At 44.4% G+C, this 20,758-nt stretch overlaps 1 non-coding gene and 1 pseudogene across 1 annotated transcript; one reads left to right on the forward strand and one right to left on the reverse strand.

Moving 5' to 3' along the window:
• The window catches only part of LOC105486709 (ribosome biogenesis protein BMS1 homolog), a 49,216-nt pseudogene extending 40,163 nt beyond the window's left edge, over positions 1-9,053 (forward strand).
• Positions 7,272-7,375, reverse strand: LOC139356454 (U6 spliceosomal RNA). Its single transcript, XR_011608426.1, has one exon. It is a non-coding gene; the product is annotated as a U6 spliceosomal RNA (small nuclear RNA).
• Positions 9,054-20,758: the final 11,705 nt, after the last annotated feature.

Below are 20,758 nucleotides of genomic sequence, written 5' to 3' on the forward strand. Positions count from 1 at the left end.
ACCACCACGTCCGGCCAGAATTGTTTTTTTTCTGTTCTGTGAAGAATGCCATCAGAACTTTGATGAGAATTGTTTTAAATCTGTATATTTGCTTTGGGCAGTGTGAACATTTTAACAATATTAGTTCTTCTGACCATGAACATAGGATATCTTTCCATTTGTTCATGTCTAAATTTCTTTCATCAATGTTTTATGGTTTTCAAGTGTACACATCTTTCACCTTCTTGGTTAAATTTATTCCTAAGTTTTTGTTTTTCTTTGATGCTGTTGTAAATGAGATTATTTTCTTGATTTCTTTGTCAGCTAGGTTATTTGTATATAGAAATGCGACTGATTTTTATATGTTGAGTTTATACCTTGCAGCTTAACTGAATCAATTTAGTAGTTCTCACAGTTTTTTTGTGGAATCCTTGGGGTTTTTTAGATAAAGGATCTTGTCATCTGCAAATAGAGATAATTTTACTTCTTTAATTTAGTTGCCTTTTTTTTTTCCTCATCTGATTGCTCTTGCTAGTACTATGTTGAATACAAGTGACAAGACTGGGCATCTCTATCTTGTACTCAATCTTAGTGGAAAAGCTTTCAGTTGTTCCCCACTAACTATGATTAGACTGTGGGTTTTTCATAAATGATCTTTATTATGTTGAGAAACTTTCCTTCTATACATAAACTATTAAGAGGTTTTATGAAGAAATGTTGCTAAACTTTGTTAAATGCTTTTTCTGCATCAATTGAGGTGACCATGTGGTTTTACATTTTATTTTGTTAATGTGATATATCACATTGATTTGCATATGTTAAACCAGGCTTGCACACCAGGGAAAAATCCCACTTAATCATTATGTATAATCTTTTTGATGTGTTGTTGAATTCTATTTGCTAAAATTTTTTTAGGATTTTTGCATCAGTGTTTAATTTATTGGAGAAGTTGACTTGTAGTTTTTCTTGTGTGTGTATGTGTGTGTTTTGGTTTGGCTTAGGTATTAAGGTGACACTGGCCTGGTGAAATGTGTTTGGAATTATTTCCTCTCGCTCTATTTTTGGGAGGAGTTTAAGAAGTAAACTCCCAGGGGATGGGAGTGACTCTGGACATGGGAGTTACGTGGTAGTGACTCTGGACCCTGGAGTGGTGGAACACAGCAGCATCCCAGTCTCCATGAGGCCAAGTACAGCACCAGCAAGGACCCCAGAATGGTGGAGCACTGCTGTGGCTTGGGCCCTCGGGGGCAGGGACCAGCGCAACAACTACTTCTCTCCCTGGAGAGGCAGGTGCCTGGGCAACTCAGATTCTCCAGGGATAGTCCAGTTTCAAGAAAGCAGGGTTCCACAGTTGTTTGTCCTGAAAGGCAAGGTACCCCAGTTCAGCCAATGCTATTTTCCTGGGATGTGGGGGTGCCATGTTGTCTCATCCCTGTCAGGTGTGGCTGCTCAGCTCAGCCAAGACTGATTCCCTGTGAAGCGGGGCAGTGCTTCAGCTCTCATGCAATGAGAGGTTGTCTGCTCTGGGTAGCCAAGGCACTGATTCCCTGGAAAGCAGGGCACCAAGTCAGCTCAGGGCCCAAGGGGCAGGGCGCAATTGCAGCTGGGAGGGGAGGGGCACAGCAGCCTGGCCCCACAGGGTAGGGTGTATGCTGTGATGTGGACTTCGTTTGTTCCCACCAGCACTCATGTTCAAATTTGATTCCAAATGTGGTGGTGTGGGAGGTGGGGCCTAGTGGGAGGTATTTGGGTCACTGGGGCAGATCCTTTATGAATAGGTTAGGCCTTTTCATGGGACTGGATTAGTTACCGGGGGTGGATTATCAGAGTGAGTTCAGCTTCCTAGACTCTCGTGTTTCCTCTCTTGCCATGTGAGCCCTTTGCATACACCTGTTTCCCCTTCCACTTTCCCCATGAGATGAAGCAGCACAAGACCCTCACCAGATGTGCTGCCCTATCTCAGACTTTTCAGACACAAGCAGGGTGAGCCAAATAAACCTTTTTTATAAAATAAGTTCCCGAGTCTCAGGTATTCTGTTACAGCCATACTAAATGGCCTAAGACAGTGTAACAGCAGCTCAGGGGTGGTGGGCCACTAGGCGGGGGTGATACAGAGCAACAAACCCTGAGGATGGTAGAAGGGTGCGGTGGCTGCTCACCCTGGGCGGGACATGCTCCCGAAGTGGTTCCGGGTCCAGGAGGTCACGTTGCAGCAGCAGCTGGTCCATGGGGGTGGGGCGCAACGTCAGTTCCTTCTCTGAGGGGAGTGCTGGGGCTGCTGGGCCCCTTTTGCTTCCTTATCGCCGCAGGGAGACATCTCCTCTGCTTCAGGCTGATCCCTCTGGGGATGGGTGGTAGGGGACAGATGTTTCCTTCTCTCCTTTATGTGACCGTCCTGGTTTTCTGTGCTCTACCAGATTTCTGCTACTCCTTGATGCACTCTGGGGCTCTCCTTTAGAACCTTCATCAAAATATAGTTGTTTGCTGCTTTGGCTGTCTTTGTCAGAGGACGGACGCAAGGGGCTATTGATTGGCCCCTTGCTGGTGTCCCTCCCTCTTAAACTTTTCACTGGGTACTCTTTTGAACCACTTTTTCCCCCACCATATACATGTATTTTTAAAGCATCAATGTGCTAATTTCTATTGAAGCAATGTGGATTTTTCTGAAAGTTTTAATGTTTTAATAAGCTTTTTATTGAAATGTTAATGTACATACAGAAGAATGCCCAAATCGCAGGTGTGCAGCTAGATGAACTGTAGCACACCAGGCTGCCACACCCTGGACCAAGCAGTAGCCTCGCCCTGTGGCCTCTCCCAGGCACTGCCACCCCAACCCACAAAATAGCTACTTTCCCAGTTCCTGACGTAGATTTGTTCTGCCTGGTTTTGACTTTTATAAAATACAACACATTCTATTTAGCCTGGCTTCTTTGGTTCAGTATTACAGGACACATCCATGTTCTTGTCTATGGCAGACATTGATTTATTGTCATTGTTGAGTTCCATTATATGACTGTGTCACCATTTATCTACTGATGAGTAAAATGATTTCCTATTTTTGACCGTTATCCCACGGCCCTGAACGCTAGGTCTGGATATGGGACTTGCGGGTATGCAGGGGCACACACACTTCTGCTGGAGGATCCCTGGGTGGGGTGGAGACTCCAGGGTACCTGTGCTCTGCCTCAGTGTGGAGGCTTCTGTGTCGTGTTCTGGGAGCACAGTGGCTTGGCCTCCACCAGCAGCAGCAGCTTAAAGAGTTCCTGCTGTTCCACATGCTTGAAGACAATTCAAGTTTTGTTTTGTTTTGTTTTTCTTTTTTTTTTTTTTAGGTTTTCAGTGCCTGTCTGGACTTCTATTTTCATTTAGATTTTTGGTTTCTTAGAAATTTCATTATTCTCTTCATAGCTTAACAACGTATTTGAAAAGATTTGTTTTCATGTGGAGTATTCAGTTTTGTAATAAGAGGGTTGTTCAAGGCATCAGTCTGCCACTCTGCTAGAAACAGAAGTCTCCCAGGCATTTCTTTTTATATAAAGTAGTTAATGAAATTTTGAACCGTCTTACATGAATTTTTGTTAAAATATACTTCAGGATGTGGTGCCCATTATCCATTCTACTCTTCTGTGAGAAGCAGATTTCTCTGAATTCTTGAATTCGAAAACAATTGGGGTTCCTAAACAGAGAATAGGGAATATTATTGGGGATGATGTCTTTAATAATACATTTCAAGACATAGGAGAAACTTTTTCTATATGATTGACTTTAATAAAAGCCTAGGGCAAAACTTTCAATTTATTAATAGTATTTATGAGGCAATTAAGAATTTGTGCCATCTTGATTAAACATAGAATTTAAAATTACCTTGAAAATTCAGTACAGAGTATTTTGCCTTCATCTGTTTTTGAGTCTCCCTTCTTTCAGCCAGCCTTCCATCAGAAATAGCATAAAGTTAAACTTCTTAATTAGAATCAGGAATCAGGACTCTTTGGCTGCTGACTGAAGGAAGAACTGTCCTTAAATCCAGAGTGGGGCAGGCGTGGTGGCTCATGCCTGTAATCCGAGCACTTTGGGAGGCCAAGGCAGGTGGATCACCTGAGGTCAGGAGTTCTAGACCAGCATGACCAACATGATGAAACCCCATCTCTACTGCAAATACAAAAATTAGCTGGGCATGGTGGTGTGTGCCTGTAGTCCCAGATACTTGCGAGGCTGAGACAGGAGAATTGCTTGAACTCGGGAGGTGGAGGTTGTGTGAGCTGAGATTGTGCCACTGCACTCTAGCCTGGGTGACAGGGCGAGACTCCATCTCAAACAAACAAACGAAAAACCCAATATCTAGACTGGTTGATAGTCAAGATGAAAAACTAAATTATTTTTGTTAGGCTGGGAAATAACCACCTCAGTGGCCTAAAGACAAGGCCTAAAATTTCCATGAAAAGAAACTGGGATCTATTCATCTGCTCTGTTGAGACCCCATAGTTCCATACCATAGAAATGGGCACAGAGGGTTTTGGGGGGAGAGTTGTAAGTATAAGCTCTCTGTTCCTCTGTTTACCAAGAATTGTGGGGGTCCACTGAGGCAGTTCATATTTGGCAGATGACTGAGACCTGATTTCTCAGGGCCAGTGTACTCTGGTGTTGCTGATCTTGTGGAAAAGTCAACCCAATGAGAAGATTTTATGCAGAAGTTTTAAATACACATTGGTCATAATTTGAATATGTCACGGTCTTTATTTTTCTTTTTAGCCAGTCCTAAGGCAATCCTGAGGCAAAAATTCACTGCAGATTCCAAAAGCCTCGCAGAAGGCCCTGCCATTTAAGAACAAGCCCAAGACCCAAGCAAAGGCAGGCAAGGTGCCGAAGAACAGGTGGAGACTGGCCGTCATACGCGAGCCTCATGAAAGACAGGTACTGTTGCCCATGCCGTACTGCATGCTGCGTTTAGATAGGAAAAGAACGCTCTCAGCAGCACACTTCCTGTTTCTACTGCAGTCTCAGTTATTCAGGGCACTGGAACTAAAGTCAGAGGAAGAGCCAGAGTCCGTTTCCCTTCCTTTGCCTGGTCCTGCTCTGCCCTGTGCTTTTGATGGGGATAACAGGCACATGGCTGGGGAACTCCTCTGTCTTGGTTAGCTGCACACAGTGTCCACAGAATGATGAACACAGGTGGTAAAGGTAAAATGCGATCACACCTGTGTCTCCATGCCAACAATGACTTCCTAGCGCAGGATGCATTTTCATGCAGTTAATATTCATTTGGATCGTGGGTTGCCTCTAGTCTTAGTGTTTAGGATGCGAGTGTGTCAGGTGGCTGAGAGCATTCTGATACTCACTGGCTTTTGTCCTGGTCAGATCCTCGCACTGCTGGATGCTCTGAGTACGGTGCACAGTCAGAAGATGAAGAAGGCCAAGGAGCAGCAGCACCTGCACAATAAGGAGCACTTCAGAGCCAAGCAGAAGGAGGAGGAGGAGAAGCTGAAGCGGCAGAAGGACCTCAGGAAGAAGCTCTTCCGAATTCAGGGGGAGAAGGAAAGAAGCAACCAGAAGTCCAGTTTGAAGGGGGCTGAGGGCCAGTTGCAGTAAGCCTTTGGACTGGAGGGACTGTCCCTGGATCTGCGGAGGTGGACAGTTTCAAACATCACAGTTTGAATGCCTGTGAATGACAAGTCAGTGGGCAAGAGCCCAAGAGATGTCTCTACCCAAACTGTGCCTGAAAGAGGAGGAACGGAGAAGCCTGGACTGCTGGGACTGGGTTCGTTCTCACCACCTGGGGCTGTCGAGATTTAAGGTGATGTAAGCTGTAGTTATGTGGATTCTCTTACTTTCCTCTGCCTGCCTCAGTTTAATTATTTTGTGCTACAAAACTATCATTACAATTTTTTTTTGTTAGTTTTGGCTTAGTAGTTTTCATTAGGGATGAATGCCTGACAATCCTTTGTGGATAATTATTTATGCTACCACCTTCATGAGGTGTCTTCCAGAAGAGAAAGAAATATTCACTTGAACCCTCAGCTCTCATGGAAAATTTCAGAGAAGGGTGTGTAGTGTTTTTGTTGTCTGTTATTTCCTTTGATCACTGGCCCTTGTGGACATTTTCTATCTTATTTCATATGTTTGCACATTAGTATAGTGACAAGGTAACAGTAAGTACATTTTTAAAGCTTTAGACCAGGAGATTGTCAGGTGCAGAGACCAAGTAAATCGTATATATCAATGACATAGGCTTCCTATATTATGCTCATATGTTATGCCCATATTATGCTCATGCATTATACCTGCCTAGCTGCATTGACTTTTATTTTTTTTTTTTTCCAGACAGAATCTCACTCTATCACCAGGCTGGAGTGCAGTGGTGCAATCTGGGCTCAGTGCAATCTCCGCCTCCCAGGTTTAAGCAATTCTCCTGCCTCAGCCTCCCGAATAGCTGAAATTACAAGCACACGCCACCACATCCAGCTAATTTTTGTATTTTTTGTAGAGACGGGGTTTCACCATGTTGGCCAGGATGGTCTCAAACTCCTGACCTTGTGATCCACCCGCCTCAGCCTCCCAAAGTGCTGGGATTACAGGTGTGAGCCACGGCGCCCAGCTCATTGCCTTTTTAAAAAATTAAACATTATATTGATATAATCATACTATTATAAAGGCGATGAATGTATTTTATGATTATATGTTGATATAATTATATGCAATCTAATCCTATACAATGTAATCATAGAGTCACATATAGTTGTATACTTTGCCCAATTTCTTTCAGCGGTAACATTTCACACATATCACAATCAGGATATTGATATCAATACAACCCACTGATTTTATTCACATTTCCCCAGCTTTACTTTCCCCAACGTATACTCCTCCATGTGTGCATGTGTGTGTAGAAATATGGAATGCAGCTGGGCACAGTGACTCACGCCTGTAATCCCAGCACTTTGGGATGCTAAGGCAGGAGGATCACTTGAGCTCAGGAATTTGAGACCAGCTTGGGCAACATGGTGAAACCTCATCTCTACAAAAAATACAAAAATTTGCCAGATGTGGTGGTGCACACCTGCAGTTCCAGTTGCTTGGGAGGCTGAAGCAGGAGGATCACTTGAGCTCAAGAGGTCGAGGCTGCAGTAAGCCGTGATAGCACCACTGCACTCCAGCCTGGATGACAGAGCAAGACCCAGTTTCCAAAAAAAAATGTATATTTATATATACCTATATAAAAATATATATACACATATATATACGGAGAACATATATATACACACATATATATGTAGAACATATATATACACATATATATATATGTAGAACACTTCATGAATTTGTATGTCATCTGTGCACGGGGCCCATGCTGACCTCTGTGTTGTGCCAGTTATAGTATGTGTGCTGCTGACATGAGTACTGCATTGCCTTTACAACATCATAGGGGCCAAAGAGGGTCAGCAGGATTGTGAGCAGTTGGCCTAGTCTGAGAGGCTGTCTAAAAGCCAAAAGCTGTCAATAGACAGGTGCTCAGCTTTGTGTCTCCATAAGAAGGGAAGGGGATGTGAGGATCCCATCAGGGCTGGGTCCATCTGGGATGTGATAGTTGGAACATGCCCAGACCTTTCTGAGCAACTCTGGGTGTAAATTTTCTTCTATTTCTCAAGAGCTATTATGAATTTCATCATCCAGCATGCTGATAGATCTGGGGACTGACACATAGTAAGTCCATAACAATTATAAAACAATTTAAAACTAATATGTTATATAGCATAATCTGTACATTTTAAAATGCAAAACTATAATTCAATTAAACTATACAAGACACTCTGTCATACCATGTTTTATAATTAAGTAGCTTATAAAGTGATCAACAAGTGGCTTATACAACAAGCAAATTTGTTCAAAGAGAAGCCTTGCAAATAAGTATTTATAATTGTATAGTTTTATATTTCAGCCAGAAGAGTGAACTCCTTTAAGCAATGGGATAAATAAAAGAATGTTTAATTACAGTTGCAGATAATTGTCTTTTCCAAAGGCAATATATGTAGGTAGAAGTCGTACCTGTTAATATGAAAAATCTTGGTTTACCATATTTGGAGAACAAGGGAAATAAAAAGTTTGTATATCCAGATTATTTAAAACTAAAGTTAAGGAATCTCTAATGTCTGAAAGAAATAATAAATAGCATTTTCTATGTAGAATTTTTATTGGTGAAGGTCCCACCTGGCCAGGTTAGTAAAATACAGTCACACATCAATTAAGCATGGGGATACATTCTGAGATATGTATCATTAGGCAATTTTGTCATTGTGCAAACATCATAGAGTGACACGCAAGCCTAGATGGTACAGCCTACTGTGCACCTGGGCTCTATGGTATGGCCTATTGCTTCTAGGCTACAAACCTGGACAGCATGTGACTGTACTGACTACTGTAGCCAGTTGTAATGCAGTGGTAAACATTTATGTATCGAAACATAGAAGAGGCGTAGCAAAAATAGGATATGGTGGAACCACCGCCATATATGTGGTCCGTCATCGACTGAAAGTCATGCGGCATGTGGCTGTATGTATACACATAGTTTTTGCTGTGGGTTTGCATCCATCTCATAGGAAGACATATGTCACAATGAGGACCACACTGGAGAGTGTGTAAATTACTTTTCAATACTAATAGCTTATTCATTTGATATTGTCAGCAAGTATGTTGCAAAAATAAATTCCACCAGAATGTGAGTTCCCTGAGAACTCACAGTGAGTTGAACAACTGGGTTGTTCAACTTGCTGGCACTTGGAGTAAGAGCCACTGAGCTTAGCACTGCATAAAATTGCTTGGAAGAAAGAAGGGAGGGCATTCCAGGTAACTGAAGCATTGCTATGCAAAGTAAGCATTTGCCCTCTAAAATATTTTAACAATTTTTATAGAAACCTTTCTCAATTGCATTGAACTTTATTAATTGTAAAAATTACTCTGTTATACCTTTCTATGCTTTCACTATGCACAGGCAGCCATAGGTGCTGGGTATGTTTTGAAAACATATTGAACCTACAGTGTACATATCATTCCATGCCATTAAATATTCTTATTTAATCATAGATGTGTTCAGGTGTGTTTGGTTTCCTATTTGTGGATGTACTAGATTGTTTCTTTTTTTTAACAAAACCTGTGAACTTGCTTTAAGTATTATCATTTGGTGACATGCTTGCCATTTCACACCTGGCTGACCCCATGTCTATTTAAGAAGATTTAATTAAAAAATTTAAAAAAAAAATTTTAAGGCCGGGTGTGGTGGCTCACGCCTGTAATCCCAGCACTTTGGGAGGCCAAGGCGGGTGGATCACAAGGTCAGGAGATCGAGACCATCCTGGCTAACATGGTGAAACCCCGTCTCTACTAAAAAATACAAAAAATTAGCCGGGCGTCGTGGCGGGTGCCTGTAGTCCCAGCTACTCGGGAGGCTGAGGCAGGAGAATGGCGTGAACCGGGGAGGTGGAGCTTGCAGTAATCCGAGATCATACCACTGTACTCCAGCCTGGGCGATAGAGAGAGACTCCGTCTCAAAAAAAAAAAAAATTTTTTTTTAAGAAAAAAATCTGTATGTAGGTAGACCCATGTAGTTTGGACACTTGTTGTTCAAAGGTCACAACTGTACCTGTGGTGACTGATATGAAACAGAGGACCAAAAATGTTAGTTTTATTTCCCCATCTGGTCCCATTTAAAAGAGCTGTTTAGGTCTGAGAATTTTCACATGTACAAAGTTCCACTCAAGGATGCCGAGGAACTGCACCCCTCTTGCTGGAGTCCAGCCCTCCCCACCCAACCCTGCTGAGTGCTGATGCACCTTCCATCCCTGTCACACTGTTGTCTCGGGAAGGTCACATGAGTGGAGACACGCAGCATGGGATCTCTGTAACTGGCTGCTTTTGCTAAGCATCATGTTTTTGAGATCCACCCCAGTGCTCTGTGTGTCAGTGGCATGTTCCTTTCTATTGTGGAATGGTGTTTGCCTGCACAGGGAGACACGGGTGGTTACCCCTTCATCCATGGGAGGACATGTGGTTGTGTCCAGATTTGGGCGATTATGGATAGAGTTGCTATAAATATTTGTGCAGAGGTTTTCATGTGAACACAATTTTTCCTTATTGCAGGGAAAATCGTTGTGGGACTGCTGGGCTATGTGGTTTAACAGAACTGTCAAAGTGCTTTCCAGTGTCACCGCACTGTGGTTTTGATTTGCATTTTCCTAATGACTAGTGTTGATGGTCTCTCATAGGCTTGCTGTCTTCCACATAGAGCGTCCTCTTCAGTGAGGATCCAAGTATTTTACCCACTTTTGTTTGGATGGTTTTCTAACTGTTGATTTTGAGAGTTCTTTATATATGCCGGACTACTTTCTTTGTTGGATATGTGGTTTGCAAATATTCTCTCCCAGCCTTTAGCTGTCTTTTTAGTGTTTTTTAATAGTGTCTTTTTCCAGGCTATGTTTTTTATTTTGATTACGTCTAATTGATGGATTTTTGCTTTTACATGCATTTGGCGTCATGTCTAAGAACAATTTCCCTAACCTCAAGTGACGAAGATTTCTTCCTATGTTTTCTTCCAAAACTTTAAACACACACTCTCTCCCTCTCTCTCTCTCTGGTACCAAATAAAGAGGAAACACTCATGACAATTGCAGTACTGGTTTCTGTAGCTGGTCACATGGTCCTATAACTACATTCTTCCACTCCCCAGTATGTATTCCCTTTGCTTTCAGGAAGCCTCTGCTGGTTGTGGTTTTTAACCTGGTGGGGAACCCTCATTCCCAAAGGTTCTGGACCATTATTAATCCTGCCTAGCTTGGGTTGTTGTGCTTTTCCATTGATCTTAATCACAGCACATTCCCCAAGAGCCCTCCTATACCCCACACATGCTCTTCCCCAGTCAGTTGTGAAGCAGCAGGGCAGTTTCTCCTTGGTGGTCTGGACCAGCCACCCCCACCAGCGCAGGAACTCCTTCTTTACCTGTTGATCCAGAGGCATGAGGAGCTTGGCGCTGCCGGGTGGCAGCCTAAACTTCCAGTGCAATGGATCATCTCTGTGTCTCCTGGCGGCAGCGTTCCTCCCTCTGGAACTAAGACCTCTAGGCCAGCAGAGCATAAGGTGGTGGGGATGAGGAGCAAAACTTTTGCTAGTAATTTTGTTATTTCACAAATGTTATATACATGGAATCAGATAGTATGTACCTTTTAAAGATTGACTTACTTTTTAAAATTGATAATTTATTTGAGTTTCTTTCAAGTTGTTTCATGTGTCAGTAGATTGTTCTTTGTAATGCTGGGTAGTATTCTATAATATGGATGTACCGCAATGTATCCAACCATTCACCATTAAAGGACATCTGGGTAGTTTTCTGTTTGGGGTTATTACAAATAAAGCTGCTATGAACATTTGTATATAAAATTCTGTCTAAAAACAAGTTTTTGTTTGTGTCCTGGAAATGCCCATGGTTGCATTTTCTTGGTCCTATGATAAGTACATTTTCAGTTTTATAAGGAACTGCCAAATTTTTTCCAGAGTGGCTGTACCATTTTACATTTTCACCAGCAAGTGTGGGTGCTCTGGTGTCTCTGCATCCTTGCCAGGATTTGCTGTTATTCACTATTTTTAAAAAAAATATTATTTAAAGTTTTTTAGCTGCAGTCTCCATCTCCCAGGCTGGAGTTCATTGGTGTGATCTCGACTCACTGCAACCTCCACCTCCTGGGTTCAAGCAATTCTCCTGCCTCAGCCTCCCGAGTAGCTGGTTACAGGCAGGTACCACCACGCCTGGCTAATTTGGAATTTTTAGTAGAGATGGTCTACTATTCTTTTTATGCATTGCTAAATTTGATTTGCTAACACTGTCTTGAGGATTTTTCCATCTAGGCTTATGAGCAAAATCAGCCTGCAGTGTTTTCTTCTGTACCTTCCTCCTCTCTCCCTCCCTCCCTCCCTCCCTCCCTTCTTTCCTTTGTGCTGTCTTTGCTTTGTTTTGATATCAGGATAATGATATCATGTTCCTTTCTATTCTATTTTCTGGAAGAGATTGTGTAAAACTCTCGTTGATTCTTCTTTAAATATTTGGTAAATTCTCCAGTGAAACCATTTGGGTCTGGATATGTTGTGTTCAGGAGATTTTTAGTTACAAATCCAATTTATATAATGGTTATAGGACTATTCAGGTTATATATTTCATCTTTTCTGAGTTATGGTAATTTGTGATTTTCACGGCATTGATCCATTTTTTCCTAGGCTGTCAAATTTGTCAGCATATAATTTTTATAGCATTTTTCATGGATGCAGGCTCTTTTGTGATATTTGTTTCATTCCTGATATTGGTGATTTGTGTGTTATCTCCTTTTATCTTTGTTCATCATGCTAGAGGATTATCAGTTTCATTAATTTTTTGAAGAACCTGTGTTTTGCTTCTTTAATGTTCTGCATTGCTTTCCTGTTTTTAATTTCATTAATTTCTGCTCTTAACTTTCCATCCTATTTGCCTTAACTTTATTTTACTATTCTTCTTTTAGTTTCTTTTCTTTGACTATTGGTTTGAGAACTTTCCCTATTATTAATATAAGGATTTAGTGCTATAAATTTCTCTCTCAGGTCTGCTATAGCTGAATCCCACATTTTTTTTTTTTTTTTTAAGACAGGGTCTCATTCTGTCACTGAGGCTGGAGTGCAGTGGCACAATCTCCATTCACTGCATCCTCAACCTCCTGGGCTCAAGCAGTCCTCCCACCACAGCCTCCCAAGTACCTGGGACTACAGGTGCATGCCACCACACCTGGTTAGTTTTTTGTAGAGATAGGGGTTTCACCATGTTGCCCATGCTAGTCTTGAACTCCTGGGCTCAAGCGATCCACCCGCCTCAGCCTCCCAAAGTCCTGGGATGACAGGCGTAAGCCACTGCATGCAGCTGCATCCACAAATTTTGATATGCTGTATTTTCATTTTGCTATTTGCTTTTTAAAAATTCCCTTTAAGACTTCTTCTTGTCCACATTTTATATAAATGTTTACTGCTTCATTTCCAAGTGTTTGCAGATTTTCCTGTTGTCTTTCTGCAATTTATTTCTAGTTTGATTCCACTGTGGTCAGAGGGCATACTTCGTATGATTTCAGTTTCTAAAAATTTGTTAAGGTTTGTTTTAAGATCTAGGAACCTCACCCAAGCTTTGGTGTCCAGAGTGTTTCCTGGAGCTGCACTGTGCAGCCATAATTGACTGATCTGTTGCAGACTGGTTGGAACTCTGTGGTCACCGCTCCCTTTCCCGGAATCTGGGGCTGACAGCACATTCCTGGGAGGGCCCACCATGGGCCAGCTGGTGGCAGAAACTTCAGTATGGTCTGAGGGGCCCACCATGAATAACAGAGACCCTCCTGTCACATGGCTTCAGGACTACTTACCAGGAGCCAGGACAAAGGCTAGACCTCTCTTTGGGCTAGGCCGAATTCTTTACCACACAGAAATTACATTTAGGACTCAAATGTGCCATTTGTATTTGCTTTCTGTGTGTTTCTTATATTTCCTTTAACCTGTTTCGTTTCACTTGTCATGGATTAGTTGAACCGTTTTTAGCATTTCATTTTGAATTATTTATACTTTTGGGTGCATTGCTTTGTATCGTTTTCTAAGTGGCTGCTCTAGGATTGATTATAATACACACATGTAACTTATCACAGCCTGCTGCCATCAGTGTTTCACCACTTCATGAGAAATATCAAAAAGCTTTCTTTTATTTACCTCCCCTTTGCCTCCCCCACTTAAACATGTAATTATCATAAATATTTCCTCTTCAGATGTAGAGCGCCACAGCAGATGATGTTATTATTTTTTGCTTCAACCATAAAATAAAATTTAAGAAACTCATCGTAGTCAATTATATTTATCATATGATTACCCCTTCTGTTGTTGCTATTTCTGATTTCCTTATTTCCTTTTTGTTAGGAGAGCTTCCTTTAGCCATTTATTAAGGGTAGGTTTTCTGGTAACAAATTATCCTAGTTGTCCTTCCTCTTAGAATATCTTTATTTTCCCCTCATCCCTGAAGGATATGTTCACTGAATAGGGTTCTGGGCAGACAGTTTTTCTCAGCACGTGGCGATCGTGTGCCACCCCCTCTGCCTCGTGGTTTTAGAGAAGCCCACCATCCTCAGAACCAGTGTCCCTTAATGCATCGTTTTTCTCTGGTGGTTCAAAAGATTTTTTTCTTTGTTTTTCCTTTCCTGAAGTCCGTTATGATGTGTTAATCCTATTTGGGGTTTGCTCAGATTCTTGAATCTGCAAGTTTATTTCTTTCACCGAATTTGGGAAGTCTTCAACCATTGTGCCTTTGAATACTTTTTCACTACACATTCCTTCCTCTCCTCCTGGGACTCTGGTGACAGGAACGCTGGGCCTATTGTCACTGCCCGCCCGTCCGCAAGGAGATGTTTATTTCTGAGTCTCCTATCTCTCCATCGTTCCTATGGGTCAGCTCTATTAATCGTCCTTGAATCAACAGACTCTGTTCTCTGTCATCCCCACTCTGCTATTGAACCCAACTGCACATTTTTTTCATTTAGTTATTGCATTTTTCAGTCGTATGATTTTCATTTTGTTCTTGTTTCAAGAAAATTCACCATTGTTTTCTGAAGCATTTTTTTGATGGCTGCTTTAAAGTTCCAACATCTGATTTATCTTGGTTAATCTTATTTTGCTATTTAAGTTGTTTTTTGTTTGTTCTGTTATGTTTTTGAGACAGAGTCTTACTCTGTTGCTCAGACTGGAGTACAGTAGCATGATCTCGGCTCACTGCAGCCTCAAACTGCTGGGCTCAAGCGATCCTCCTGCTTCAGCCTCCTAAGTAGCTGGCACCACAGGTGTGTGCCACCACAGCTGGCTAATTTTTAAATTTTTTGTAGAGACAGGGTCATGCTGTGTTGCCCAGGCTGATCTCAAACTCCTGGGCTCAGGCCATCCTCCTGATTGACCTTCCGAAGTGCTGGGATTACAGGTGTGAGCCCCCTCACCTGGCTTCAAGTTGCTTTTTATGTTTCCTGATATGATAAATAATTTCAAATATATTCTGGAGATTTTGGTTATTATGTAAGGAAACTTTTGATCCTATGTGAACATTCCAGTTCAGTTCATGGTACCCTTAATTTGGTTTACCATATAGGCCCCAGCCTGCTTTGGGGAAATATAGAGTCAATGACAGTGAGGAGATTCCCACTGATCCATGTCACAGGTGAAACAGAACCTACTGGAATGAAGCTGGCCTTCCGTGGAATGAAGCTGGTCTCCTGTCTCCTTGATTTGAAGCAGCTTCTCCACATCGGTTATTATGCCATTTTTCTACCTCTAATGTTTTAAAATTTGTGCCTTTTCTTTCTCTTTTGCTTGACTTCCCAGAGGTTTTTTTATTTTAACGGTCTTTTCAAAGAAGTAGTTTTGGGTTTTATTTATCAAGCCTACTTTTATTATGGCTGCTTTAAAATTAAATACATTGATTTCTTGTTTCCCTTTAAAAAGCTTCTTGTATGTTTACTTAGTTTATATAATTTTATATATCCTTTGTTCAAGCCTATTAATAAACACTTGCAGCTATAACGTTTCCCCTGGGAACTGCTTTGGACATATCCAAAGATTCTGATAGGTCACACACTTATTGTAGTTTGCTTCTGAAGTTTTTCATTTTAGTTTTTTTTCTCTTTTACTCAAATTATCATCAGCTTTCTCCTTTTATCCTGTTTATCACAAATTAATCTGAGGATATAAATTTCTCCCTAAGTGTCAATTTTGTTGAGTTCATAATTTTAATATGTAATACCCTATTGCTATTGAGTTACAGGCATTTTATAATTTTCATTGTGAAAACTTTGTTTCCAAAACACACATTTTCTTTTTTTCTTTTTTTTTTTTTTTTTTGAGACAGAGTCTCATTCTGTCGCTCAGGCTGGAGTGCAGTGGCACAATCTCAGCTCACTGTAACCTCTGCCTCCTAAGTTTAGGTGATTTTGTTGCTTCAGCCTCCCCAGTAGCTGGATTTACAGGTACATGCCACTATGCCTGGCTAATTTTTTGTATTTTTAGTAGAGACAGGTTTCATTATGTTGCCCAGGCTGGCCTTGATCTCCTGACCTTGGGTCATCCACCCGCTTCAGCCTCTCAAAGTGCTGGGATTACAGGCATAAGCCACCACGCCCGGCCCCAAAATGCACTTTTAACATGGTCTTTGTTATTGCATGTTTCTAATTTTGTTGCTCCCTGGTGAGAGAATGTGATTTGTGTAACAGCAGTTCCGGGAAAGGGACTGAGGCTTCCTGCTCCTTTAGCACAGCTAATTTTTCCAAATGCTGTCCATGAGCTTGGAAACAGCATTGTACTCTGTTGGGATGGGCTCAAATCTCTCTGTAAAAATGAGTGTTCTTCTGTTGGTGGTTTTTTTGTTTGTTTGTTTTTTGTCTTACTTGTTTTGTTTGCTCAGCTCTTTCGATGATCCGGTTAATCTTTTAATTTATGCAGGATGTTTCTCTGCTTGCGCAGGCTGGTGGATGGGGGACTGGAGAGAGGACAGGTGTCTGCTTGCCCAGGACTGGCAAACTGTCACTTGCCCTGGTTGTGCCTTGCCGGGAGCTCCCATGCCTCCCTGAGAGTGTCATGAGTGCAGTGGTGGTAGTTGTGTGGTGGATGCATTTCCTCTGGGTTGGAGGGTGGGTGGCAGGTCCTACCTCTGTTTGTTGTTGCAGCTGAGACACCGCCCACTTCTGTTTCCTGATGGACCTTGTGGGTCATTTGGCTTCTTCGTGGCCTGGGCTCCTGAGCTGGCCCTCCACAGTTCAAGCAGGAATGGAGCTGGCTGCTGCAAGAGTTCCTTCACTGGAGGGTATTTCTCCTCTCTCCTCCCACACATAGGAACACGCGGGTGAGTTTTGGAACACACGGGTGAGTTTTCCTCTGCCCACTGTGGTCCGCAGCCCGGTTTTCCCCTCCTCACCCTCTGCTTTCAGACAGACCTGCTTTTCCCTGGTGTCTGTGAGAGGTGACTCTTCATGGTGCCAAGAATGTGGATTTTTTTTAGAGCAGGGACTCTCACAGATATTTGCACACCCATGTTCAAAGCAGCATGATTCACAAGAGTCAAAAGGTAGAAGCATTCTGGGGGTCTATGGGTGAGTGGATGGGCAAGCAAAATGTGGTTATGCATACAGTAGACTGTTACTGAACCTTTACCAGGAAGGAAATTCTTTTTCTCTCTCTTTTTTTTTTCTTACTTTTTGTGGCGAATGGGGTCTCACTATATTGCCCAGGCAGGTCTCGAACTCCTGGGTTCAAGCTATCCTCCCGCCTCTGCCTCCCTAAGAGCTGGGATTATAGGCGTGAGCCACAGTGCCCCACCAGAAAGGAAATTCTGAGAGGCCCACCAACATGCATGAGCCTTGAGGACATTGTGCTAGGTGGAATAAGCCAGCCACAAAAGGGCAAATACGTTGTGATTCCACTTACATGAGGGGCCCAGAATGGACAAATTCACAGAGACAGAAAGTGCAATGGTTACCAAAAGGAGGGAGTTGGTGTTCAACGGGTTCAGTGTACAATAGGTATGGTTTCCTATCGGGAAGATGAAAAAGTTCTTGAGATGGACAGTGATAGGGGATATGCGACAATGTGAGTACACTTAAATGCCAGTTAACCTTACACTAAAAGATGGTACAACTGTGCATTTTATGTTAAGTATATTTTCACCACAATCAAAACATTTGAAAAGAGCATGGATTTTGGAACTGGTCTGCCTGTTTCAGATCCTGCCACGAAGTCCTGCGAGCTTGAGCTGGTTCCTGGGCCTCCTGGTGCCTCAGCCCTGCGTATAACACGGGGAGCGCCTGTGCCTTGGCACACGGCCCTTTGAGTTCTCGTGTAGCACTCAGAGCTCAGCGTGGGCGAGGGCGTCACCTTTCTAGGGGCATCCATGGGGCTTGGAGAACCGAGGCTCTGGGGCGCCAGAGCAGTCCACAGGGAGAGGCCAGGCGGAGCGCTTGATCACCCCCAGCCCTCTTGGGGGGTTTCACATGCTTCTCCCACTAGGCAGGGGCAACCCTCCCCACCCTCCCTTCCCTCCTGGTTCCCTGATCCTCAGTGACCTCGTCCTTAAAGACTCAACTGCAGAGTCCCCACCCGAGGACCCGCAGTGCCCTGCCCCGCGCCCCGAAGCTTCACCGCTCCTGTGTGCCGGGAAGCCTGGCTCCAAGGGACCCTCAAGCGCTGGGTGCGGCTACCGGGGACTCCTGAGGCAGCGGCTTCAGGCCCCGGGGCTGGCCAGGCGTGCGGTGGGCCCGCTGCCCTCACTCCCGCCCAGGCCGCACACAGGAGGCGCGGTCAGCAGACACGTTGGACAGGGTTGGAAACCGGCTGTCTCTTTCCGGCCTCGGTTTTCGCGTCTGAAATAAACGCGCGCATCCTGGTCCTGGCGCCGCCTCTCTGCCGCGGTAATGGTTTCCACCTCTCATGAGCCCAGAGCTTCTTCCAGGCTCGAGGCAGAGGGAGTGTGCGTGCGTGTGAACGGGTCACACTCTTGTGTGAACGCGTCATACGCTTGTGAAAGACGGTGCGTGTGCACACGTGTGTGCGTGCGTGTGAACGCGTCTGGTTGCCCGAGGATGCACACATGCACGTGTGAGCGTGCGCATGTGTGTGCTCAGTGGACAGCTCTCAGCAGGCTGGGGACCTCCTTCCGCTCACCCCTGGGGGTTTCGGGGACCAGCCCCCAGTCTCCGGGTGCTGTGGGATGCCCTGGGCCGAGTGCGCACCGCTGTGCTCCAGCTCCGGCTCTGGGGGGACCCGGCCTTCCCGGCCCGCACCACGGGGAGTTCCACGCAGTGGCCACGGGGTGGCGCCGCAGACACGCGACTGAGAGGCGTGGCGGCTCCTGGCTCCCCGCAGCCTCGCCTCGGGCTGTGGCCAGGGCGGTCAGTCTCAGGCCCAGGTCGCTGCTGCCAGGAAGAGCAGGAACAATCGCTAGTCACGCCTGCTGGTGCCCCTGTAGTGCTTATGCTCCCAGGCATAAACTGACCGCAACATGCATTATCTCCTTTTATGTCCCTACTATTTGGAACCCTGTATTTTTTTTTTTTTTTTTTTTCGTAAATCTGTCACTTAAAAATATCCAGGGTGGAGCTAAAAGTACAGACGCTGCTCAACTTACCCCTGGCTGCGGCCCCATGAGGCCACTGCGAGTGGAAAATGACAGTCCACCTGACTACCGAATAGCACAGTGGGGGCCCACGTTGGCCCGCTGGGAACACTGCCCTGAGCCTGCAGTGGGGAGAAGTATCAATACCAAGCCTGTTTTGTAGTCAAGTGTCAGATACCTCATGTAATCATTGACTACTGTACTGAAAGAGAAAAACCGAGTGGCCGTTTGGGACTTAAACGAGGGTTTCTGCTGACTGTGGATGACTTTTGCATCACTGTAAAGTTGAAAACTGTTAAGTGGAACTGTGGTAAGTCAGGGGCTGTGTGCACTAGAGACCTGAGTTCTGCCGCTCTGTAGCTGTGTGACTTTGGACACGTATTTGAGCCTGAGTGTCTTCTACACAAAATAGGTTTCTTAGCATAACATACACATGTGTACGTGCCCGTGAGTGTGCACGTGTGAGTTTGCATGAACACATCTGTGTATGCACGAGTGTGTGCACATCTGTATGTGTCTGTGTAAGTCTGTATGTGCATTTTTGTGTATGTCTGTGTGTGCATATGTTTGTACGTGTGTGTGCTGTGCATGTGTGTGTTAAGTCCCTGAGGTGGAGTTGAGGAGTTGAGGGGAGATGCTGGGAAGGGAGCCAGCACCATGCCTTTGTTGGCCAGGAGAGAAGCTGCCATCCAGATGCAACCTGGGGCTCCTGCTTCAAGGCCACAAGGCTTTGGGAGTGAGGAAGCTGGGGACTGGAGCAGCGCAGTCCTGCACCTCAGGGGAGGTGCCCAGCCAGGCCAGGAGGATGGAGAGAGTGCTGGAGAATGGGGGGAATCTGAGGCATCAGGAAAGGAAGGCACAGGCCACGGAGAGGGCAGCTGGGCCCTGGGTGAGGCCAGCCCTCGGGAAGGGGGTGCCACAGGCAGGGGAGTGCCCAGATGGACAGCCCAGGGGTACAGACCCATGGGTGCATGCCAGTGGGGGTGCTCCTGAAACAGAGCAGCGTTATCCAGCAAGCAAGATTGGGACAACTAGTTATTCCATTTAAAAAACAGGTCAATGTCAGTCCTCATACTATGCTTTAAAATAAGCTCCAGATGGACTCATGCTTTAAATGTAAAGAAAAAAAGGCAAAAAGAAAATAAAGAAAAGGCTTGTGAACAGGTGGTTATTTGGGAGCAATCATAGGATGCAGGAGAGAGGGGATGGAGCTGCGGCAGGTCTGGGGAAGGGAGAGAAGCCAGCCTGAGACCAGGGCCCGAGGACCCATTCAGGCCAGCAGTGCCTTCTGTGCACTTCCGCAAGCTCACATGTTCTTCCAAAGTTGCCATCATGGAAGTAGGCTTCCATGTGGTCTTGACTCCATTCAATTTGAATCCTTGGGTCGCTTTTCCTGTGATCATACTCAGCCCTGATACAGCCATTGCTGGGGCCTCCCCTGGCTGGACGTTCTGCTTTTGGTCCACATTCTTTCCTCCTACCCCGAGGCCGGCCATGGGCCTCCTGAAGGCTGACTGGGAGGACCTCCCTGCCACAGCCGTGCTCTTGATCTGCCCACGCTGTCACCTCCATCTCCACCTCCCTCTCCATCCTTACCACCAG

Source organism: Macaca nemestrina, chromosome 9 (assembly GCF_043159975.1).
Source record: "Macaca nemestrina isolate mMacNem1 chromosome 9, mMacNem.hap1, whole genome shotgun sequence".
NCBI lineage: Eukaryota > Metazoa > Chordata > Mammalia > Primates > Cercopithecidae > Macaca > Macaca nemestrina.